This window comes from Dipodomys merriami, unplaced genomic scaffold, assembly GCF_024711535.1.
Source record: "Dipodomys merriami isolate MVZ:Mamm:240054 unplaced genomic scaffold, mDipMer1.0.p SCAF_2, whole genome shotgun sequence".
Taxonomy (NCBI): domain Eukaryota; kingdom Metazoa; phylum Chordata; class Mammalia; order Rodentia; family Heteromyidae; genus Dipodomys; species Dipodomys merriami.
Genome location: NW_027203381.1, coordinates 27,302,182 through 27,324,876, shown reverse-complemented (window position 1 = coordinate 27,324,876; position 22,695 = coordinate 27,302,182). Strand labels below are relative to the sequence as shown.

Sequence of the window (22,695 nt, the reverse complement as noted above, 5' to 3'; positions counted from 1 at the left end):
CTGAAGTTACCAGTACCTTTCTGTATATTAAGAATGACTTTGGGATTCTTATCGGCTGCTTCTAATTTAGACCTGGGACTGTCGGCTTTTTCACAGAGCTGGTGCCTCTCTGAAGTTGCTACTTATAAGGCTTTGTGAAGAATTTGGACAGCTTAGGACACATACATGTAAGGGAGAAAAGAGAGAGAGAGAGACAGGGAGAGGAGAGAAAGTGGGTATATTTTATTTTTCTGCAGTAGGCCTTTATTTTTTAAATAACCTTGTAGTCCTTTTCAATTTCCCCTCAGAACCACTTTTGCTCTGCTCGCTCCCTTTTTCTTCATTATTTTAATGGCTACATCTTTGCTCTGATGTGTCAATGGGAGTGGAAAATCCTGTGAAGCCAGGGCTTAATGAAATGCCAGCTGGAACACAGGGATAAAGTTTCTTTGGAGAGGCTTCAAAGCGATACAGGCTGGGTGAGCTTTGGGGACAATGGTGGCCGGGCCTCAGGACAGGAATGGCCTGGCCAGCTGGCCCAGACTAGCACTAACAAGGCGTGAAAGGATGGGGGCCTACATCATGTGCAGTCAGGGGTAAGGGATGGGGGACTTACACACACACACACACACACACACACACACACACACACACACACACACACACACATACACACACACACACACACACACACACACACTACTTATATTTCACAACCAACAGTTTTCTCATGAAATGAGGGGACCAAAACGTGACTCCTGCCAGAAGAAGTATGAGCTAATTTTTGCTCAAAATCCCTGGCTTCCTGAAGGCAGCCAAGCGTGTCTCCTCCTACCTCTCTCTGTTTTAGAATACATTTTATGTTTCTTTTTTATTTTATAGGAGAAATTACCAGAGAAAACGGAGTTTTGATAAGACGCGAGAGAGATTTATGAATACTCATTGGTCATTTTTTGGTCAGGTGGCATATCTCTTTTCTTTTTTGGGTGAATAAAGCAGGAAAAGTGATTTGGAAATAGGCTATAAATCTCGAAGGCTCAAATGCCACGTCTGGTTGTCAGCCCGATTTAGGTTTTAGCTTCGAAGGCCTCCGTACGTTGAATGGCATCAAACTTAATCAGATGCAGTTTGTAGCCAGGAGGATTTTTAGGAAAGAAACTACAAGTATTTCAGACTCCACCTGATTCATTCATATGTATTGATGTACTTTATAGGAAGCCTCTTATCTTATTCTTGGGGCTTCGGTAATGAGGGCAATTGATTAATTACATTGATTAGCCCATTTTATTAACTGTTAGAATTCTTAACAGTTTTTTAAGTATACCTTTACAAACTGAATCTTTTGAAAACTGAAATACAATTCCAGAGGAAATGTGAAAAAGAAATTTTTTGTCATTTCCCTTGCTGATGAGAACTGACAAACAAAGGTTTGAGGGATGTTTTATGTTCCAAACAACAAATATTTACTGAGAAATCAAGATTGATATGTTTCCTTCTCCTCATGGCCTAGGAAAATAAACTGTGGACCTATGTTCAAGTCAGTTCCCAAAGCAGGTATCAATCACCCACAATCCACAGTGCTACCAGACAAAGAATGAAGCCAATCAGAACATTGTCCCACCTTCAGGATATTTCCCTGAAGGCAGGATAGGTAGCATTCTACAGAGAAATTTTATTTATTATGGGTCAAATGCATAATTCTCAAATAATCCAAACTAATTTAGGAGTACATACATACACAAGAACTGTGTATAGGACTTGTAGCTTTTAATCCAGGCTTCCTAAAGAGATGGGATTGAGGTACTGAGATAATTACCAATCCTAAAATAAGAACAATTTGGTCCAATTTTGTATTCTTTGAAGCCATAGTATTCTGAGTACTAAAAAAACAATATACTGAAGTGAGGTTGTTATATAGTAATCATATTTTTTTCCTTTAGGTATTTTTTGCCTAGATTGATGGTTTGGTCACACACAGAATAGATTGCACACATAAGCGGATGAGAAATGATGCATCTCCCAACTGTAGTTTGACTAGAACAATCCCTTCATTTAAGAGGTGCCTGTTTTCAAAGCCACACGCCTCTGAGGGGAACATAAGCCAGGTGCTGGTGGCTCACTGTTGTAATCCTAGCTACTCAGAAAGCTGAAATCTAAGTACCTGGTTAATAGATTGCTAAGGCAAACAAATCCAAGAGATTCTTATCCACAATTATCCAGCTAAAAGCCAAAAATGAGGATGTATCTCAAGTGGTAGAGCCCCAACCATGAGTGACAATTCCAAGTAAGAGCACAAAACCCTGAGTTCCGGCTCCATTGTAAAATAACACACGACTGATACATAACTGTAAAACAGCTTTGCCTTCTAAGGACATTTCATAGGGTCTTATAGCCCATGCTTATGTTAGGTTTTCTTGAGAAATTCTTCTAAGTTAATTTCACAATGTACCACGAAACAGACAGAAAACCTAGATAAAGTCATTGCAGTCTCACCAATCCATTCTCTAATTCAGTATACACAATTGATAGAGCAAATCATTAAACTTGAATAATTAACAAAGTATTGGCTTACTTCTTGGCTTGTTCTTGGTAAAAACTAGCCCCCATCTTAGATGCCTAAGAGACTTCTACTGGTGAAAGTTCTTTTACACTACAATTGAAATCTTTTCTCTTGAGTGTCTTGTGGGAGTTTGTGGCCCACTCTCACCTATGTTTGCTAGGCTGGAATAGACTGAGAACAACTGTTTTCATGTTTTTCTTCAATCCTGCCCTGATAGCAACAGACATTTACCTATGGTGAGCAATGAGCCAGTAAGGAGTAGTCTTCTGCCACAATCTAGATACCTTATGGCTCAGTAGAGCCTTACACCATATCCAGTTGGACTCTAAATCCCACGTTTTGTGACCATCTGCAGTACTCCATATCAATATGCCCCACGTCCCATCCAAATCTGAGGTCCAAAGCTATAGACACCTTTGTCTCATCAACACATTGCTCTGTCCTCTGTCTTTCAATATCTTCAAGTAACAAACAAAAATATTGAAATGATTCTGAATTTATGTTATCGCCTGTAGCTATTCTTGTCCTGCCACTGACTTAATTACTGAATACAAAATGCCAGAAACGCAAAACTTCTTTTGTGTATTTCCCACCACTGCAAATGGTACTGCAAATGCTTTGAGAGATTCATTCTACAACAGGATAGGTTGTGCACAGGATAGTGAGGAATCCTGTTTCTAATTTGAAGAGAAGACAGTGCTTTTCCAATCACTGGAACACCCCTTAGTAAACTCTGCTGGTGAAATTACTGGGGACATGGGACATGGCCCAGGTGAGTTGAAGTTTCATCAGAAATATCTAATATCGGTGGCCATGTCTTGCTGAGAAGTATTTATCTAAAGGCATTTTTGATAATTACTAGAATTAAAACTGATTGAATTTCAGAACCAATTTCTGGTCCTTATTTCTGAGTCAATTTTCCTAGGCAGAGGTGATTCTGACCATGTTTTCACCTGGCCTGACGGGTTTTCATTCCTCCCTCCATGGGAGACTAGCACCTGCCGTTCTCAGAGGATACTGCTAATCTACACTCTCATTATATCTTCTAATTTTATAGCAAATACCTGCCTTTGTATCCCAAAAACCCCATATTAGACTTTTATTTCTATAATTTCTTGCTTTAGTGAAGGGGCACCCATTCAAATATTCAAGGAAAATGTCCTATATCTAGCTAGGTAAAATGGAAAGCACAGAGTTATTTTCTCCAATAAAATCTTAATATTCTTAATGTATTTGGGGATGTCTTTATAAAGGGCTTATTGCGACTAAATTCAGTACAGACAATACATCATCTTCGGCTTTAGCCAGAGATGTTTGATCACACATCACCAGAAATTGTCTATGAAATAATAAGCATTTGGCTTTCATGATCAGAAATGTTCCATACATCTGGATGTATGATTTTTTGTGGATTAACACATATGCACGTGATGATTAACTGGCGCATGTGCATGTAACATGGGCAACATGTTACTTTGGAGCTTCTACAATGTAATTGGGACTGGGCCCCTTAGACACAAGAAACATTACACTTTCTTACAATATGGTAAAGATGTACCCTCAAAATGTATGATACCACACTAGGTACATGGTAAAGATGTACCCTCAAAATGTATGATTCCACACTAGGTACAGTTATCTGATTATGTGATGGTTTCCCAAATGCAGTGATAAACATGATCTCATGTTCCAGAGCGGCTACATATAAAAATTTTGCAGGACCTCAGTCAGACACTCCCATGGATCATACCATTTGAAGAATTTAATAGAAAGTTAAGTGCCAACACAAAAGTGCACAGGTACACAGTTGTGAGTGCCATGATTAGCAAGGGCATGAAGGACTTTTCAGAATATATCTGGAAATCTTTTCTAGCCTGGAAATTGATCAGACCCTGCCCCTCCATCAAGAAATTTTACCTTGCTAAGACTTGACAGGGTACTTCCTAGTAAGAGGTTTGATTTCTTCCATTCAACAGCTCTTGCAGGATTGGCAGCAACTTACCTTCCACTAAACTGCATCAGGAATCTTCTCTTATCTGTGAAATGTTCAGGCTGGCTCAGCTATGCAGGTCTATTTTCAGGTGCTTGCTTTGTTTGTGTTGTCCTTCTCTGATGTATTTATGATGCTTCAAAGAAGTACCTGGCCTTGAGATGAATCAATCAATAAAGACAGCAAGCCTAGTCCTCATGAGGGTTACACTGTCCTCTATGTGGATGTCCAATCTTTTCTGTCCTCCTCTAATTTACCAGTTACTTGTCAGGACGGCATAAAGTCCTACATCCTCTGAAAGACTTGAGATTTCTCTCCTGTGAAAGTTTGTACTTTCTAAGTTGTTACTCACTTGTTCCAATTCTCAGCAAGCAATCCTTTTTTTACTGTGTGTGAACTGACGTGAGCATACTAATCACATATATCTAGCATGATGACCCCTCTTAAATTATTCTGATCTTCGAGTATTGCCCTGCTCTATCTATAGTACCTTATTTAATATTCAGAACATTTTGATTGACTGATTATCATATATGCTACTTTTCTTATAATACCATAAGAGAAATAGCTTTAAGAAAGCATCCTGTATTTGTATGACATTTTAACCTTTATAGTAAAATGAATTACCATCTTTATGCTTAAGTATGGAAAAGGGTATTATTTTAATTTTTAATAAAGGAGACCTAAAGGAAATTCAGTAATTTGCTCCAAGTCACAGAGCGAATCAGTTCTCCAATTAAAATTAGTTTTGACGTCTCCTGGGTCCTATCTCGTGCTCAGCCCTTCCATCTTCCTTCGGGCTTAAGTATTATAAAACATTCCTAAACCACATACAATGAATACTTTAGGTAGCACAGCATCCGGTGAACAAGAACTTCCAATTATTCACAGGTGTGGGCGACAACCAGGATTGAAATTTGCAGGTAAGTCAAAGACTTTCATTTATCGCTCTCCTCCACAAAATGGAAGGCAGCAGCTTTAATAGGACACTCTTCTTTCTTCTTTCAGATCTTAAATTTATATCTCACGGGGGCAGTTCCAGTCTCACGGTGTTTCATTATAGACCTTATTTGTATGGAGAAGTTTGCCATGTGATCTTGAGTGAGACAATGGCCTTACCTATCCTGTCTTCAAATTACCATCTTGTGAAATATGTGGTGATCAAAAGAATTGCAGGCATAATATAAGATAAAGTTAAATCAGGATGTGTGTGAAATTCCTCTTTAAGTCTCAGCCCCATGAAAGAATATTTCCAAGCCACCTACATTGATAGAGAACTTTACTTCTAGAGACATAGAGTGCTTAACATTTATTTGAAGGAAGTAGTACTTATATAGCCTAGTACAAATCATTATGTTATCTTCCTCCCTTATAATGATTTATACATAGTTCTTTGCTATTTTTAAAGTTGTTTCTTCTAGATTATTACACCATGTTGTAAATAGAACTCATTAATGTTAGTCCACCCAGACCTTAGTTTCCATTCCTCAATGTCAGTAGGGGTCTGGCCTATGAGTGCAAATCCCACTGTAGCCTCATCCTGGGACAGATGCTCCTTCACTCCCATTGGATATAGACTCTAGGGGAGTTCTGTATCAACTTTGCCTTTCTAGCACAGAACACGTTACTCAGAGAAGGATTCTCAAAACCTCGTGATTGAATGAATACTTTATAACCCTCAATTCCATTATTTATAATTTGATAATGACATCAATCGCTTTTGTTTCTTTTCCAGACACCTACATTCTGTTTTACCTAAAGAGTAAATCTAAAAACAGAAGACATTTAGGTAACGGAAATAATAACATTTTTTACACATGTTCACCTCATAATTACACCAACTTAAACTAACATTTTCTATATGTAAAAGGGAAGAAATGTGTGATCATGAATGTTATTAGTTCTTATTCAAGCCTAGATGTGTTTTAGAAATTGTAACAATTCCTTTAATGTGTTGAGGGGAGGGGTAGCTTGGAGACCTGGAGGCTGTCTCTCAGCTTCATGACCAAGGAGCTGTGTGACATTTGTCAAATCAATTAACCTCTCTGTGTTTGAGAGTTTCCAACCTCGCTGAGTTTGGGGGAGGTTAAAATAATACTTGTTTTCTGCAGCTGTCTATACCCACAAAATGCAAGACATGTCTTAGGGGAGTGAAGGCAATTATTTAGATGATTCAGGCCAAAATCAATCCTGCCATGATAAAGGAGAAAACCAAAAGTGTACATTTGGGCCTCAGCTGACCAGATTGCCTGTCGACATCCGTCAAATTCGCAGAATAAATGGTTGAACCCTTTGCTCCCCTTTGCCTGTGTTATGAAAGCAACTTTGGGGGCATATTAGCTTAATAAGACCAATGAGTGAGTCATTAATTGCTTTAGGCTCTTAGCTCACATCTAAGAATAGCTAAAGCACAAGAAAGCTCCAAATTTCTGGAATGTCTGTCTTTCAAGGCATGTTCGTTTTTCACACTCACCTGCAAAAATATTATCAAAGGAAGACGAATTCAGATGTGGTTTTGTGACCCAGGTGTGCTGGGTATTACTCTAAGTGCTTTATTTATCCTCAACCTCATTCAATCTTCATAGTATCTGTACGGTGAAGGGACACCAAGAGGAAAAGGGATTGTAAGGATTCCCAAATCACACAATCAACAGCTGGCCTTGTAGGGTCTAGAAACTTTGTGCCAAGTCTGTGAATAAAGTACTATGTCACACCTATAAAACTTAACAAACATCACAGGGTACCTACAAAGCACCAGGTGTGAAGCCAGGAGCTGAAGGTGATAAGGTAAATAAAGTATGGTTCTTACTGTCATGTACCTTTATCTGCAAAAGGTGAGATCGAGGACAATGCTATGATGTAATTCACCATGAGTCACCTGCAAAGATGCACATACAAGGAGCTGAGCCCTTGTCTTTAGAAGCCCCTTTAAGGACATTGTGGGGAGTTTTCAATCTCCTTCCACCTTATCAGATGGACAATCTGTTCTTCTATATCAGATCAAAGGTCAAGAGAAGAGTCAAGCTTAGGGATATCCCTTGTTTAGCTCAGGTAAAACCAGCCACTTGAACAACTGAGGCTAGTGGCTCAATCCCAAGCCACATCTTTTAGAATATGCTAACTTTTCTTTTTCCTTTGGTCATGGGGCTTGAACTCTGGGCTTGAGTGCTGTCCCTGCACTCTTCAGCTCAACACAAGCACTCTACCACTTGAGCAACAGGGCCACTTGTGGTTTTCTAGTGGTTTATTGGAAATAAGTGTCTCACAGACTTTCTTGCCCGGGCTAGCTTTGAACCATGATCCTCAGATCTCAGACTCCTGAATAGCTAGGATTACAGGTGTGAGCCACTGGCTCCCGACTGAATATGCTAACTTTTACCACAGGTAATAGGCTAAATTCTCTGAGCTTCACAGCCTGCCATGGTAAAAGGATTATGCAAACTGCTGACTTCTTCATAGGACTATTTTGACTCAATTATCATGACAATGCCCAGTATAATGGCTGATATATAAGGTTACAAAGAAGATTCCATACTTATGATTCTTTTATTTTTTTCTCTTAAAAAGTAAATATATTTAATGGCAAACTTTTCAAATGTAAGAGCTTGTAGCTATGAAGGATTAAAAAGTGGATCTTCCTACTACACTATTATCCTTGAACTATATTATTAAGGAGAAAACTAACCAAAAAGGTATAGATTTTAATATGCTAGGCATAATAAGTGAGTTTCTGTGGTTGATATATTGATTAATCATGATCTACCAAAAGACTATTATAATTAAAATAATTGTAACATCGGTTTTGATCTCTTTTATTTTCTGAAGGTAAAGTATTTTCTGTGTTATCACAATACCCATTTAAACGCTTTTAGGCCTAGGGCACTCTTTGTGTTTTGCTGTATATCCTATGCCCATAAACCTACCTTCCATCCTTGACACATGAAGAGTAAGTAACAGTATTCACCCATTGCATTTTTGGACCACCAGTCTCCGGGCTTCTTACACAAATTAGATTTATGAAGTGTCAAGAGCAAGTAAAAGTTCCTCAAGATCAAAATCTCTTCAGAGATGAGATCTGGACCTCATCCAGATTAAAACTTTAGCAAATACTTGAATTATAGTAAATGCCCTCATGTATTAATGGAATGGTGTACATGTTGAGGGAAAGAAGTAGGAATTCAGTTCAAATAACTATCCAGGTTACATTTGATCTGGGCACAAGTGGCTCACACCTGTAATCCTAGACAGTCAGTAAGCTGAGATCTGAGTATAGCAGTTTGAAACCAGCCCAGGTAGGAAAGTCCATGAGACTCTTCTATCCACCACCAGAAAACTGGAAGTAGCACTGTATCTTTTTTTTTAATTAATTAATTTATTTATTTATTTTAATTGTATTTTATTTTATTTGAGAACATACTGTACAGGGGGGCTACAATTACATGGGCAGGATAATGCATACATTTCTTACCAAGCATTGCAGCCTCCTCCTTTGTTTACCCTTCACTTCCCTTCCCCGCCTCCCCCCTCCCCCCACCCAATTTTACCCCCCTCCCCCCACCCAATTATACCCCCCTCCCCCCCCACACCAACATTGTAAAGCTGGTTTTGACATGACACTTTGTACTTCTCATTGTTGCAACAGGTCCACCTGAATCCTTAAACGACTTGTTTGTCCCCATCTCCTCCACATGTTATACTGACCTCAAATATAGTGAAAGCGGGGGTTACACTGTGGGGGAGGGACATACAAAGCAACAAAGAAATAATCTTATAAATGCGTTAGAAACACATGCATGAAAGAAACGAAAACATTAAAATACATATTTAAGGGTTCATTTTCCTAACATCACATTATCTGACCTTTTCCGCTTGACTCATACCTATACTAGATATGTAGCACTGTATCTTAAATGGTAGAGAAGAGTGCTAGCCTTGAGTGAAAATGCTTAGGGACAGTACCCAGACCTCAGTTCAAGCCTCACAATCAACAAAATGATTTTTGAAAAGATTATATTTGAATACTCTACAGAAGCATTGTAGATGCTTATAAAGATCTATAAAATGGGATTGTTTATAAAATTTAGTGCATATAGTACAAAACTAAGAAAAGTGAGGAAAAGGATAAGACTGAGAGGAATAAGGGAGAATAATGAAAGGGATTCCTTGTATTCATATACTACTTTGTTGGATGACAACTCCTTGATACAACTGCTATTAAAATTATGAAAAGTTAAAGGTTTTGAAATAAAATATTGAAGGACAATTGGGATGGTTCTGCTTCTTTGCTTTAATGTGTATGTTGGTGTGGTAGAGAAGATGTACATACCTTAATTCTCCCAAGGACTATTAACCAGCTACTAGCAGGTCCAAAGACAGCATGCAATTATAACAACTGGCCAACTATGGAAAATTAATATGCACAAGACACTTGGAAGCAAGTAAATGGGAAGCAAACTCAGCTGAGTCATAGTACCTCATTTGAAATGAAACCCCTGGCAAGGGAGCAGATTGGTGGAGTATCATGAAATAAATCAGAATAAAAACACCACTTAGTCTCTGCTAGGATAAATATTAGAGTCTCAGTGAAAAGAACACACATTCAAAGGGAATTAGATTAGACACTGAAAAAAATGTGTATGGAAGTGAAGTGATCCTGATTATTGGTACTAGAGCTGACCAGAGAGGCAAAACAGGAGATTCAGCCATGTTGAAAACTGGGGCAGTGACAGGCCCTTAGTTTACAAGGATATTCCCTAGAGGCCCCAGGCCAGGAACTACAGTCAAAGGAGACAGATGCTTAGCATGCAATATTTTATAGTTAGGAAAGAGGCTAATGGGACTCTAGTTTGCTTGGCCACAGGACCATCTATTACAATGTCACCAGGCAGGGGGCTGCTGTCCCTCTTATAACCACTCTTGTGAAACTGTGTGTGAGACATGGCATCTGATTCTCAGTGGCTACTTAGTCCAGTTAGCCTTCAGCAGATGACAGTGTACTTGTTAACAGGGAAAACAATGGCTTGTGGAAGGCTGCTAGTACCTTGTGCATGGCATCGAAAACCATGATCACAAGCACATGATTTGCTGCATGGGCCTGGTGGTGAAGAAGACATTTGAAGATACTACCCAAGTCTTCATCAAGTGATCTAGCCTAGAGTAAGAATAAAACATAGGAGATCTCTTTCCTCTTTTTTTTTTCCCTTAAAAAGTGAATTTGCTAAATACTTCATTTATTCTGTTACTAAACAACAAGCAATGAAACAAAAATACTCAAATGATTATGTGCTTATTTCTGCCTGGATAATTAAGTGTGCTTAAGGCAGAAGCAGGAAAAGGAGATGGTGCAGAAAAGAGGAAAGTCAGACTATAGAGAGAATACGGTGACCATGATCATACCATTGATATTATTCAGAGGGGAAAGAACACAGCTTCTTCATTCTCAGCCCCATTGTCTGTCCTGTAAGCAATACTCACCTGTCTAGGGCGATTCAAATGAAATAATGGTGCCAAATTGATTTGGAACATTGCGAATAATACACCCGGATGAGACATTCGAGATTAAAACATTTTTATCCATTTCTTTGCTGGTCAATGTGTTCAAGGAAAAAAAATGGATCGAGAACATTGATAGGGAAGGTTATCAGTGAAAATAAGTAGCCTGTACTCTTTAACATAGTGCCAGCAGGAATGGCCCAGTGGCCAGGCAGCCAGAGCAGCCTAGGGCACTACCATCTTGGAGACCCACATCTACCCTTTCCCGTCCCCACTGCAGACATGACTGAGGTCCCTCCAACCAACTTGAGGCAAAGAACTCTCACCGGCTTTTGCTGGCCTGGAGACCCAGAATGGGCTAGCCTTTCCAGTGTTAACTAGTCCCAAGCTAAGCGAGGGCTGCCACTTGTCAGGTGTAAACAGGCCAAGCTGGGGTCACAGCCAAGACAATTTCTGAACCTAAATGCCAAAGTCACAATGAAAGATAATCATTTTCAATTTACAGTTAAAAAAAAACCACCTCTCAATAAAATGGGAGTATTTCAATTTTGCCTTTATTCTCATTACTTCCAGTTGCTCTAAACTATGAACAATGAAGTTTTTTTGAGGTCACTACAGGCTGATCCATATTTTGACGTTACACAAATTATTTTTTTAGTAAGTTGGTGCTTCCTAAAATCTATTGATTTAGGAAAATATAATATTTTTTGTTTCTTGGTTACGTCTACCAGTACAATTCTTACACAAGATGTTATCGGACCTTATTCTTCTGGTACATATTTTCACTATGCTGATAATTCTCCATACCTTTGATCTTTTCTGTCCTCTAGAGTTAGGAAGGAGGTGGTTAGATCATTTCTGACTTTTTTAAAAATCTAAACCACCCAAACTTCACATGCTGATTGTTGACTGTTAATTTATTTGAGGATGGTGACTATTGAATTATACAGTTCATTAAGCTTTGAGAAGGAATAGTGATAATAGCTTTTTTTTTTCCTACAAAAGTCTATCTCAATCATGCCTGTAATCTTAATTTCTTAGAAAGCTAAGATCTGAGGATCATATTGCCAAGCAAGCCTGGGAAGTAAAGTCCTTGAGACTCTTCAACCAACCACTGGAAAAACAAAGAAAAACAAAACAACAACCAAAAAAACCCACTAGAAGTGGAGCTATGGCTCAAGTGGTAGAATATTAGCTTCAAGCAATATCCAGGCCCTGCACACACACACACACACACACACACACACACACACACACACACACACACACACACACACACACACACACACACACACACACAAGCATTTCCCAGGAGGTTCACAAAACCTGTGAATAATTTTGACTTGTGTTACTTTGTGTTACGTAAAGAACTAACAATATTTTCAGAATTTAGTCAGTAAGTTTAGTCCCCAAGTATTTTGTTTACTTTAATGTTTATTGGCTTATTTAATTATAGATATAATCTTTAACTTGCTCATTTGCCTATAATTGAAATGTCTACTTTATCTCAGTTTTTTGGATTTATCCTATTCTGTAGCTACTGAGTACCTACTGATTGGCAAAATCTCTTAGCATATACATTCTCTTAGTAAGACTGAGGAGTAGGCTATGGAAAACAGCAAGAATCAGTTCTCTTTCTCTATAGCCAACTGACACCTGAACTGATAGAGGCATGTGGTTTTAAGGCTTCTTCCATTTGGTTGAGCTATATTTCTGTACTTGGTTATAACCATCAATAAGCCTAATGAGAAAAAGACCAGGACTGAATTAATTATTTTAAGACATTGCTTGATTTGGGGGTAACATTAGTTTATAAAAGGGTTACTTTTCATTAGATGCTGTATTTTGCAGATATGAATATTTTCCCTGTGGTTTTAACAGCTTGGTAGAAAGTAGGGACAAAATTTAGACAAGTAAATACAAGCATCAACTTTCCCATGAAATAAACAGGCAATGTGGTTGCATGGCACAAGTATACTTTCTAAACAAGTGCCAGAGAGCCAATACTTCTATTTAGAAAGTTTAATTTTTTTAGACTTTATTTCCTTTGTCCTCTCACTCACATTTGAGGTGGTTTCCCTCTTTTCTGTTCCTTGATTTTCAACTGCACTTGAATGACCAGTGTTCACGGAATCTGTCAAAGCAAGAACCTGTGAATTCATTGTTATTATCATCATCAAACTTAGTCATCAAAGATGTAGTCAATGCTCAGTGAAGGTTAACGAAGTGGAAATGGGTCAGTCATTTCACTCTCTGGCTACCAAGGGCTTTCCTCCTTTCCTGCCCAACTACTCGAAAACTTGTTTGCAGCCACTGTGGGGTGGATAAATAAGAATAAGTTAATTGGCATAGAAATCTTACCTTCCTTCTATATTTAAAACAAATAACTTCAATAGAACTGTGGATTAAAAAGAGTCTATATTACTACATGCAAAGTGTGATTTTTTTTACAATTACCTTTAAATAGTTGTACAAAGGAGTCCCCATTTAACAGAGAAGATTACAAATGTAGTGAATCTTGATCGTTGTGACCCATTTCAATATTTTTACCCAAACTTCCCCACCTAACCCTTTCCTTCTGTTTCTTAATTTTGTAGGATATACATCATTTTTTATTAAAAATATTTTATTATAAAAATGCTGGACAGAGGGCTTACAGTTATATGAGTAAGGTATTGAGTACATTTCTCGTCAAACATTGTTACCTCCTCCTTTGTTTTTTTCCTACGATCCCTTCCCTGCCCCACATCCGCCACTTATCCAGCCCCCACTGAAGTTATAAAGATCATTTTCCACATAGTGTCTTGTGAGTATCATTGTTGAAATAACTGTTTTTAATGTACTATGTGATTTTTTTCTTTTGTATGTTCTTCCCCCTATGATGTATTCCCTCTTGTCACTGTATTTGATTTTGGTACCCTGCATCTTGTATAAACATTCATGTAATTTGGGGAGGGGAAGGAGAATAACAAAATGCTAAAACAAGGATACAGGATGACTCAGTACATTAATTTTTTTGTTTTAATCTTTTTGTTTATTTTTTATTGCTTGATCTTCTTTTTTTAATTAAGTTTTTTTATTGTGAGAATACTGTACAGAAGGGTTACAGTTACATGAGCAAGGTACTGAGTACATTTCTTATCCAGAATTGTTGTCTCCTCCTTTGTTTATCCCCTACTATTCCTTCCCTCCTGCCTCATTAGCTACACTCCCCCAACCCCCTCCCCATCACCGCCACAACTAAATTATAAAGTTCATTTTCGACATAGCGTCTTGTACATCTCATTGTTGCAATGGGTCAATCTGTATCCCTATTTAAACATTTTGCTTTTTCCCTTACCCTCCCCAAATTATACCAATATCAACTATAATGAAAACAGGGGTTATAATGTGGGGGAGGGACATACAAAACAATAAAAAGAATTAACGTGGTACTTTATAAATACTAGAAACAATAGCAAGGAAAAAAAACACTTGTGTTCCTCTTTTGGGGTTCATTTCGTTTAACATCATCTTATCTGACCCTTTCTGCTTGTCCCAGACATTTACTAGTTATTGCAAATAAGGGAAACCATGGGACTTATGTTTCTTTGGGCCTGGTTTATGTCACTTAATATAATTTTCTCCAATCTTTCTATTTCCTAACGAATGGGGCAATGCCATTCTTTCTGATGGAGGCATAGAATTCCATTGTGTATATATATCACATTTTCATGATCCATTCATCTACTGAGGGGCATCTGGGTTGGTTCCAAATCTTAGCTATGGTAAATAATGCTGTGATAAACATAGTGCTGATAGCTTTAGTATGGTCTTGTTTGTGACCATTTGGGTAAATGCCCAAAAGTGGGATTGCTGGGTCATAGTGAAGCTCTATGTGGAGTCTTTTGAGGAACCTCCATACTACTTTCCAAAGTAATTTAAAAAGTTTACACTTCCACCAACAATGCAGTAGGGTTCCCTTCTGTCCACATCTCCTCCAGAATCTGTTGTTATTAGAGTTCATGATTATAGCCATTCAAACTGGGGTGAGGTGGTATCTCAATGTTTTGATTTGCATTTCTTTTATGGCTAGAGCGGTTGAGAGCATTTCTTCATGTGTCTATTAGCCATTTTTATTTCCTCTTCAGAGAAGTTTCTAAGTCTTTAGCCCACTTATTTATTGGGCAGTTGTTTGTTTGAGGGTTTGTTGTTGGGGGATTTAATTTTTTGAGTTCCAAATATATTTTAGATATGAGACCTTTGTCTGTTTTATGGCTAGTGAAAATCTTCTTCCAATCCATGGGCTTTCTATTGATCTTGCTAGTATGTCTTTTGTCATTCAGAAGCTCTGCAGCTTCATGCAATCTCATTTGTCCAGCCTTTTTTGATTTGGTGTGTTTCTGGGTCTCTATTAAGAAAATTTTGGCCTGTGCCAAGGAGACCTAGGGTTTCTCCTATTCCATCCTGTAATGTTTTCAGGGTGTCTGTTTTGATTCCGAGGTCTTTGATCCATGTGGAGTTGATTCTGGTGCAGGGTAATATATAAGGATCTAGTTTTAGTTATCTACAAGTGATTAACCAATTTTGCCAGCACCATTTACTGAAGAGGCTGTCTTTCTTTCAGTATATTTTTTTAGCTCACTTATCAAAGATTAGGTAGCTATAGGTCTTTAGGTTCACTTCTGGGTTCTCAATTCTATTCCATTGGTTCTGAGGTCTCTTCTTGTGCCATTACCAAGCCATTTTGATTACTATGGCTTTGTAGTAGAGTTTGAAATTTGGTATTGATATTCCTCCAGCACTGTTCTTTCTGTTAAGTATTGTTGTCATTATTTGGGGCCCTTTATTGTTCTATATGAATTTTTGGATTGCCTCTTCTATTTCCTTGAAGAATGAGGTTGGAATATTGATAGGTATTGCATTGAATTTGTGGATAGCCTTGGGAAGTATTGCCATTTTCACAATGTTGATCCTTCCATTCCAGGAACATGGGAGGTTTTTCCACTTTTTAAATTCTCTTTTGATTTCCTTTTTGTAAAGTTTTCATCATAGAAGTCCTTCACTTCTTTGGTTAAGTTAATTCCCAGGTATTTTATTTTTTGTGGGGCTATTATGAATGGAGTTGCTTTCCTGATTTCAGCCATGCTCTTTTCATTGTTGGCATACAGAAAAGCCATGGATTTTTGAGGGTTAATTTTATACTCTGCTACTTTGCCAAAGTTTCAAATCAGCTCGAGTAATTTGGGAGTGGAGTCCATGGGATTCTTTAAATACAAGATCATGTCATTTGCAAAGAGGGAGAGTTTTACTTCATCTTTCCCTATTTGGATCCCCTTCATGTTTCCATCTTGTCTTATTGCTGTAGCTAGGCATTCTAGTACTAAATTGAAGAGAAGTGGACATCCTTGTCTCATTCCTAAATTTAGAGGAAATGGCATTAGTTTTTCATCATTAACTCTAATGCTCTATGTAGGTTTGTTATATATAGTCTTTATATATTAAGGAATGTTCCCAGGGTTTCCTAGTTTTTCCAGAGCCTTCATCATAAAGGGGTGTTGGATCGTGTCAAATGCTTTTCCTGCATGTATTGAGATAACCATGTGGTTCTTATCCTTGCTCTTGTTGATGTGATTAATTAATTGATTTGCATATATTGGACCAGCCTTGCATCCCTGAAATGAATCCTGTTTGATCGTGGTGTATGATTTTTTGGATGAATTGTTGAAGGCGATTGGCCAAAATTTTGTTGAGAAGTTTTGCATCAATGTTCATCAAAGAAATGGGTCTATAGTTCTCTTTCTTTGATGAGTCCCTGCCTGGTTTTGGGATGAGGGTTATGATGGCTTCATAGAAAGAGTTCAGTAGTGATCTTTCTCTTTCAATTTCATTGAAGAGTTGGAGGAGTATTAGTGTGAATTCTACTTTGAAGGCCTTGTAGAATTCCGCTATAAATCCATCCAGTCCTGGGCTTTTCTTAGATGGGAGGTTTCTTATTGCTGTTTCTATTTCAGTGCTTGGTATGGGTCAGTTATTTTGGTTTAACTCATCTTTGCTAGGAAACGGCCATTTCTTCCAGGTTCTCAAACTTCTCAGCATAAAGGTTTGAGAAGTATTCCCTTATAATGTTCTGAATCTTGGTTGTTTCTGTGGTGATGTTTCCATTCAAATCTCTGAATTTGTTTATTTGGTGTATTCTCTTCTTTTTCTGATAAGATTTGCTAAGGATCTGTCAATTTTGTTAATTTTTTTTTGGAAAAAAAAAGAACCAACTTATTTTTGTTGTTGATTCTTTCTATTATTTTTTTGCATTCTAATTCATTTAATTCTGATTTAATTTTAATTATTTCTTTCTGTCTAGTGAATTGGGGTTTAGCTTGCTGTTCTATTTTGAGTATGTTCAGCTGTCTCATTAAATTCTAGGTTTCATATCTATCCAATTTGTTGATGTATGAACTCAAAACTATAAACTTGCCTCTTAGTACTGCCTTTGCTGTGTCCCACAAGAGATGGTAATTTGTGTGTTCATTTTTGTTGAATATCATGAACATTTGAATTTCATTTCTAATCTCTTCCATGACCCACTGGTGGTTCAACAGTGTGTTGTTCAGCCTCCATGTGTTACAGGACTTTCTTTGGTGGCTTTTGGTGTGGAGTTCTAATTTTATTCCCTTTTTGACTGAGAGAATGCAGGGCATAACTTCAATGTTTCTGAATTTGGACAAGTTTGTTTGTGACCTAAAATATGTCAGTGTGCTGCTGAGAAAAAAAAATGTATCCTGGTGCTTTTTGGTGAAATATTTGATAGATGTCTGTTAAATCTAGTTGATATATGCAGTTGTTTAGATCTGCTGTTTCTCTTTTGAGTTTTTGCCGTGCTGATCTATCTAGTGGGGATAGTGGTGTGTTAAAGTCTCCAACAATTAATGTCTTTTGATCTATGTGAGATTTGAGGAAAGTAGTGATTATTGGATACATTTGGGTGCTCTGTTGTTTGGTGAATAGATATTTAAAATTGTAATATCCTCCTGAAGGAGAGATCCCTTAATTAGTATGTAGCGACCTTCTTTATCTCTTCTCACTAATTTTAATTTGAAGTCTATTTTATTTGATATTAGGATTGCAACTCCTGCCTATTTATGGGGCAGTTTGCTTGGTAGATTTTATTTCAGCCTTTCACTTTCAGAATATGTTTGTTTTTATGGGCAAGGTGTGACTCCTGAAAGCAACAGAGTCCTGTAGTTGCACAGTCAAAAGGGCTGCAGATACAATCTAGTTAAATAGATACAATCTATTCAATATGAAACAACTATAGATTAATGGGCTAAGAACATCCAAGAGGGATTCAGCAAACCAGAAATTATTATGTTTAGGGAGAATTGTGTGGAAAAATAGTATTAGAGGCATGTGGAGGGGTAAAAGGAGCGAATTTTACCAAGTCCTAATCTCAGAGAAGGAAATCGATAGGACACAATGATAGGAGAGAGATAAAAATACAAGAAAAAAAATGGAAAAATGAACATTTAAATTTAAAAAATGAAACACTTAAAATTATGTAAGTATAAAGAAATGATATTGAGAGGAAAAAAGGATAAGATGAGAAGAGGGGGAGAGATAAAAATGAAAAAATAAAAAAGAACAATTCTTAAAATTGGAATACTTGAAAATTATAGAGATATAAAGAAATAATACTAGTATTAAAGAAGTTAAGCCTAAGAGGTTGTGAATTGAGTAATCAATTTCTGGATTAAGTATGTACACAATGAGGGATAAAGTCTAATAAACGACAATGGGTATATATATCTGAGGATGAGCAGAACTGCAATTAAGTCATGCAAAAAAGATAGAGAAAAAGAAAAAAGAAAAAAAGGACCAAATGGTCAAAAGAGATTAAAAAAATAAAAATAAGAAGCACACACACAAACATGCACACCTAAAATAAAGATTATGAAAGAAAAAAACAATAGTAAACAATTAAAAAAATTTAAAAAACTAGGTAGAGAAAGGAGTTTTTAAATTTTTTTTGGCGGGGGGAGGATGGGAAGATCTTATATTTCCCCTGTGTCCTTAGCCAGTCTCTTGGTGGAATCTCTGGTATTCCTGTGGCTTGATTGGTTTCTTCAGTCAATTTGTTTATGCAGGCAGACAGTTCTGCCTTGACCAGCACTTTGTGATCCTCCTACCAGGCTAGTTCAATGGGAGGGAGATCTGCTTTGAGTATCACAAAAGAGGGAGATGGCTATTTCCTCTAGCTTGGAGTTGCTGTGAGGAAGCTAGGTTCTGGGTAGGGTTGAGGCCTATCAGCAATCAGTAGCTTTTTCCTGAGGGGATAGTTCCTGAGACACTCACAGAGCCCAGCCTGAAGCCATTCTCAGGGTTTATGTTTACTGAGCTTCAATTGTTTGTCGATGCTGCAGTGGGGAGGGGCAGCCTCTGGCTCAGTTTATCCAGTGAAGAAAGTCACTCCCTGAGTGCAGAGCTTCTTCTGCCTAAACAGGGTAAGTTTCCCCTGGGTGCAGTTGAGCCTGGCAGGTCACGAACCTCCAATCGTTTTCTTCCAAGTCCTGAGTTGAAGCTATCTGCTTGGCTCAGCCTTTGTCAGAATCAAAGATGGAGATCTTTGCCACCAGAGATGGTGGCAAGAATTGCCTTCCCACCATGGCTCCATGAGAAGGAGTGAGGATGTCAGGGTTCTACTCATGCCAGACTCTTGGTTCCTGGGCTGTCCCTGGTCTGTGAGCAGCAGGATGAAGGTTTGTGCTCCTTGTCAGTTCTTGCTGGTGGTGAGTAAAATCTGCTCACATGCCGTGTCTGGCGCCTTTATCCCAGACTCTCTGTTAGTATGGCAGCTTTGGCCACCGCTGTGCAGCTGTAGCTACCAGCAAGTTCCCAGGTCTGTCTCCTTGAGCAAGCTGCCTGGAATTTCCCTCTCTGCCAAACTCTCTGCACTGTGATAGCACACTTGGTGTGATTCTCTAGCCTAGGACTGTTCACTGGAACACTAAAACTGCTTTCTATGTGAGACCTCGTTTAGCCTCTAGCTTCTCCTCCACCATCTTCCTCTGGTCTCTACATTAATTTTTTTTTACTTCATTCTTCCCCTGGTTTCTTCTTTATTTGTCTATCCCTTTTTCATCTTGATTTCAAACCTCCTTTTTCCAGTACCCACCTTCTTGTGTTCATTTTGTTAAGTAAGTATATCTTTATTTTCAGCAAATGTTAGAAGATTGGCCATTAGTCAGGATCTGGGTAAAACTGGTAGAGAATAAGTTATTAATTTTTCTCTCATACTTTTTCACCATTTGTTTTCGAGAGCTAGAATTTCCCCAAGGCTACTGCTGTTACAGTAATGTAAATAATCTAATTCTCAAATATTTACTAGCACAAATTTGGGACAATAATTTTTTTAGCTCTACCTTAAGCCTGGCCTCTCCAAAAGGCCTTCCTTAACTGTGTTTTCCAAGCAATTCAACAGAGAGGATGGGATATCTTATAATTTGGCAGCACATTATGACTATGAGAATATTTTCTTTTGTTATTGTATATCCTCAGTGATTTTATTATCTCTACTTTTCAGATAAGTGAAGTCAAGTCACTGTGTGTGTTCTTCCACCTGTAGTTACTTAATAATTTGAAGCTGGACAATTTCCAGGCTTCAATGTCCATTGCTATCTATGTCACATCCTGAAACTCTCCCCTCAGTCTGACTTTGATATCCTTGATGATCTTTTCCACTCACAGGTGAAATCTCAGGTTTGGAATGCTTAGTCATTACATTCCAACATATAGCACAGTTTAAAAGGGAAATGTGACATGTACAACAGAGAGGCCCTGTGAGTATGCATACGAATCTGTACAATAAATACATAACTACAAATGTCTTCACAGACTTCTTTCACAAGGTGTAGACTTACTTGTGTGTTCACACTTTTTACTTAATTGTTCAACTTTCTTGGATCTAAAATTTTCTTTAAAAAACCATATTTTAAGTGAATTTTATGGAATTCTTTTTTGTCTTATTCAGACACTCATATCATTCATTATAATGATCAAAATGAGATAAAAATATCACCTTCTTGGACAGTCTGTCCCAAATGAAATCAAATTGTTGTATCCTATTTCTTCATTCAACTTCCATTTTTTCTTAAACATTTGTTGGTTGCCGTTTATGCAATAAACATGTATCTTTGATATCCAATATTATATTTTCCTTCTTTGCATGTGTAATTATAGCTTACATTCAATTTTTTTGATATCTTGATTTTATATTACTAATTTCCCCTTTTGTGATATTCTGTAAAACTTTCAGGTAAATGTTTTTAAAAGCAATTCCTCCTATAAACAATCATGACCTGCACTTTAGTGTCCTTGTTTATGAAACCTTTGGAATCCCACTGAGTGAGTCACAAGGCTCTGATCTGAATGTTTGCCAACATGTGCAGTCAGATATTACACCATAGATTCCACAAATCCATACTGAGCTCAAGTTTGTGCAGACCTCTGTGTTGGCCCTGCTGTTAGAAAAGATTCCATCAGGGTTCCATTGGCCCCATCCGGGCCTTCCTACCATCATGGAGACCGCGCCTCCCTAGGATAGGGACTGGAGCCGCTCCACTCCCTTTTCTGCAGACTCATTTTTCAGCAGCGAGAATGGCTGAGAACTCAGTTTCTGACAGCGGAGGGCACCACAGGGGTAGGGTTGAAGCCTTGGTGTGTTGAGGACCAGCCAGGAGAGATGTTGTTGCCCCCAAAGAACCGGATTGCCATTTATGAACTCCTTTTTAAGAAGGGAGTGATGGTGGCCAAGCAGAGTGTCCACACGCCCAACCATCTAGGAGTGGCAGACAAGAATATGCCCAAACTACAGGTCACAAAGTCCATGCAGTCTGTCCAGGCTCAAGGTGACATGACGAAAATGTTTGCCTGGAGGCACTTTTTTTGGTGCCTTACCAATGAAGGCATCAAGTACCTCCACTGGCCTCCTGGGATCATGCCTATTACCTACCCTGCAGCCAGCCTGAGACTGGCAGACCTGGACCCATATGTGAGGGTTTTGGGAGACAGGGATGGGGAGAGTACGCTACCTGCAAGAATCACCAGATGCAAAGCCCACAGAGACACCTACAGAGGGAGCCTGCTGCTGACAATAGAGCTGAGGCTGGATCAGTGACAGAATTCCAGTTTAGAGGTGGATTTGGTTACAGACATGGTCAGCCACCCCAGTAATGTTGGAGTAAATTTTGTGTGTATGTGTGTGCTGAATAAATTGTAGCCAGAAAAATAAGATTCAATCTAATGCAAAGTAAAACACCTCACTCAAAAATACTGTGCAACAAATTTTAACTAATGTCTAAGTCCATCATTACCTAACTCTGTTTGTACAAAGATGGGAGAATATATGCAAATTTCTATATTCTTTCATCTGTTCATTTTTCTTTAATGTATGATTTAAAGTAATTTAAAATATACTTGAATAAAAAGATCAAGTGCAAAGATTGTGTGTGTGTGTGTGTGTGTGTGTGATTTTAGAAGTACTAGATATGCACTTTGCTCCTCTACCAACCCTTTCTTTTTTGTTTGAAACAACACAGACTAATTTCTGTTAAGTATAAATTTTCTCATCCCTTAGGGACAGAGAAGCAAGAAGGACAGCCGAAAGGGAAGTATGCTGAGAAAGGCACTGGTACCCTGAGGG

General features: G+C 38.1%; 1 pseudogene; it reads left to right on the top strand.

The window, feature by feature from the left end:
• Positions 1 to 21,735: 21,735 nt before the first annotated feature.
• On the top strand, positions 21,736 to 22,226 carry LOC138831581 (small ribosomal subunit protein eS10-like; annotated as a pseudogene).
• Positions 22,227 to 22,695: the final 469 nt, after the last annotated feature.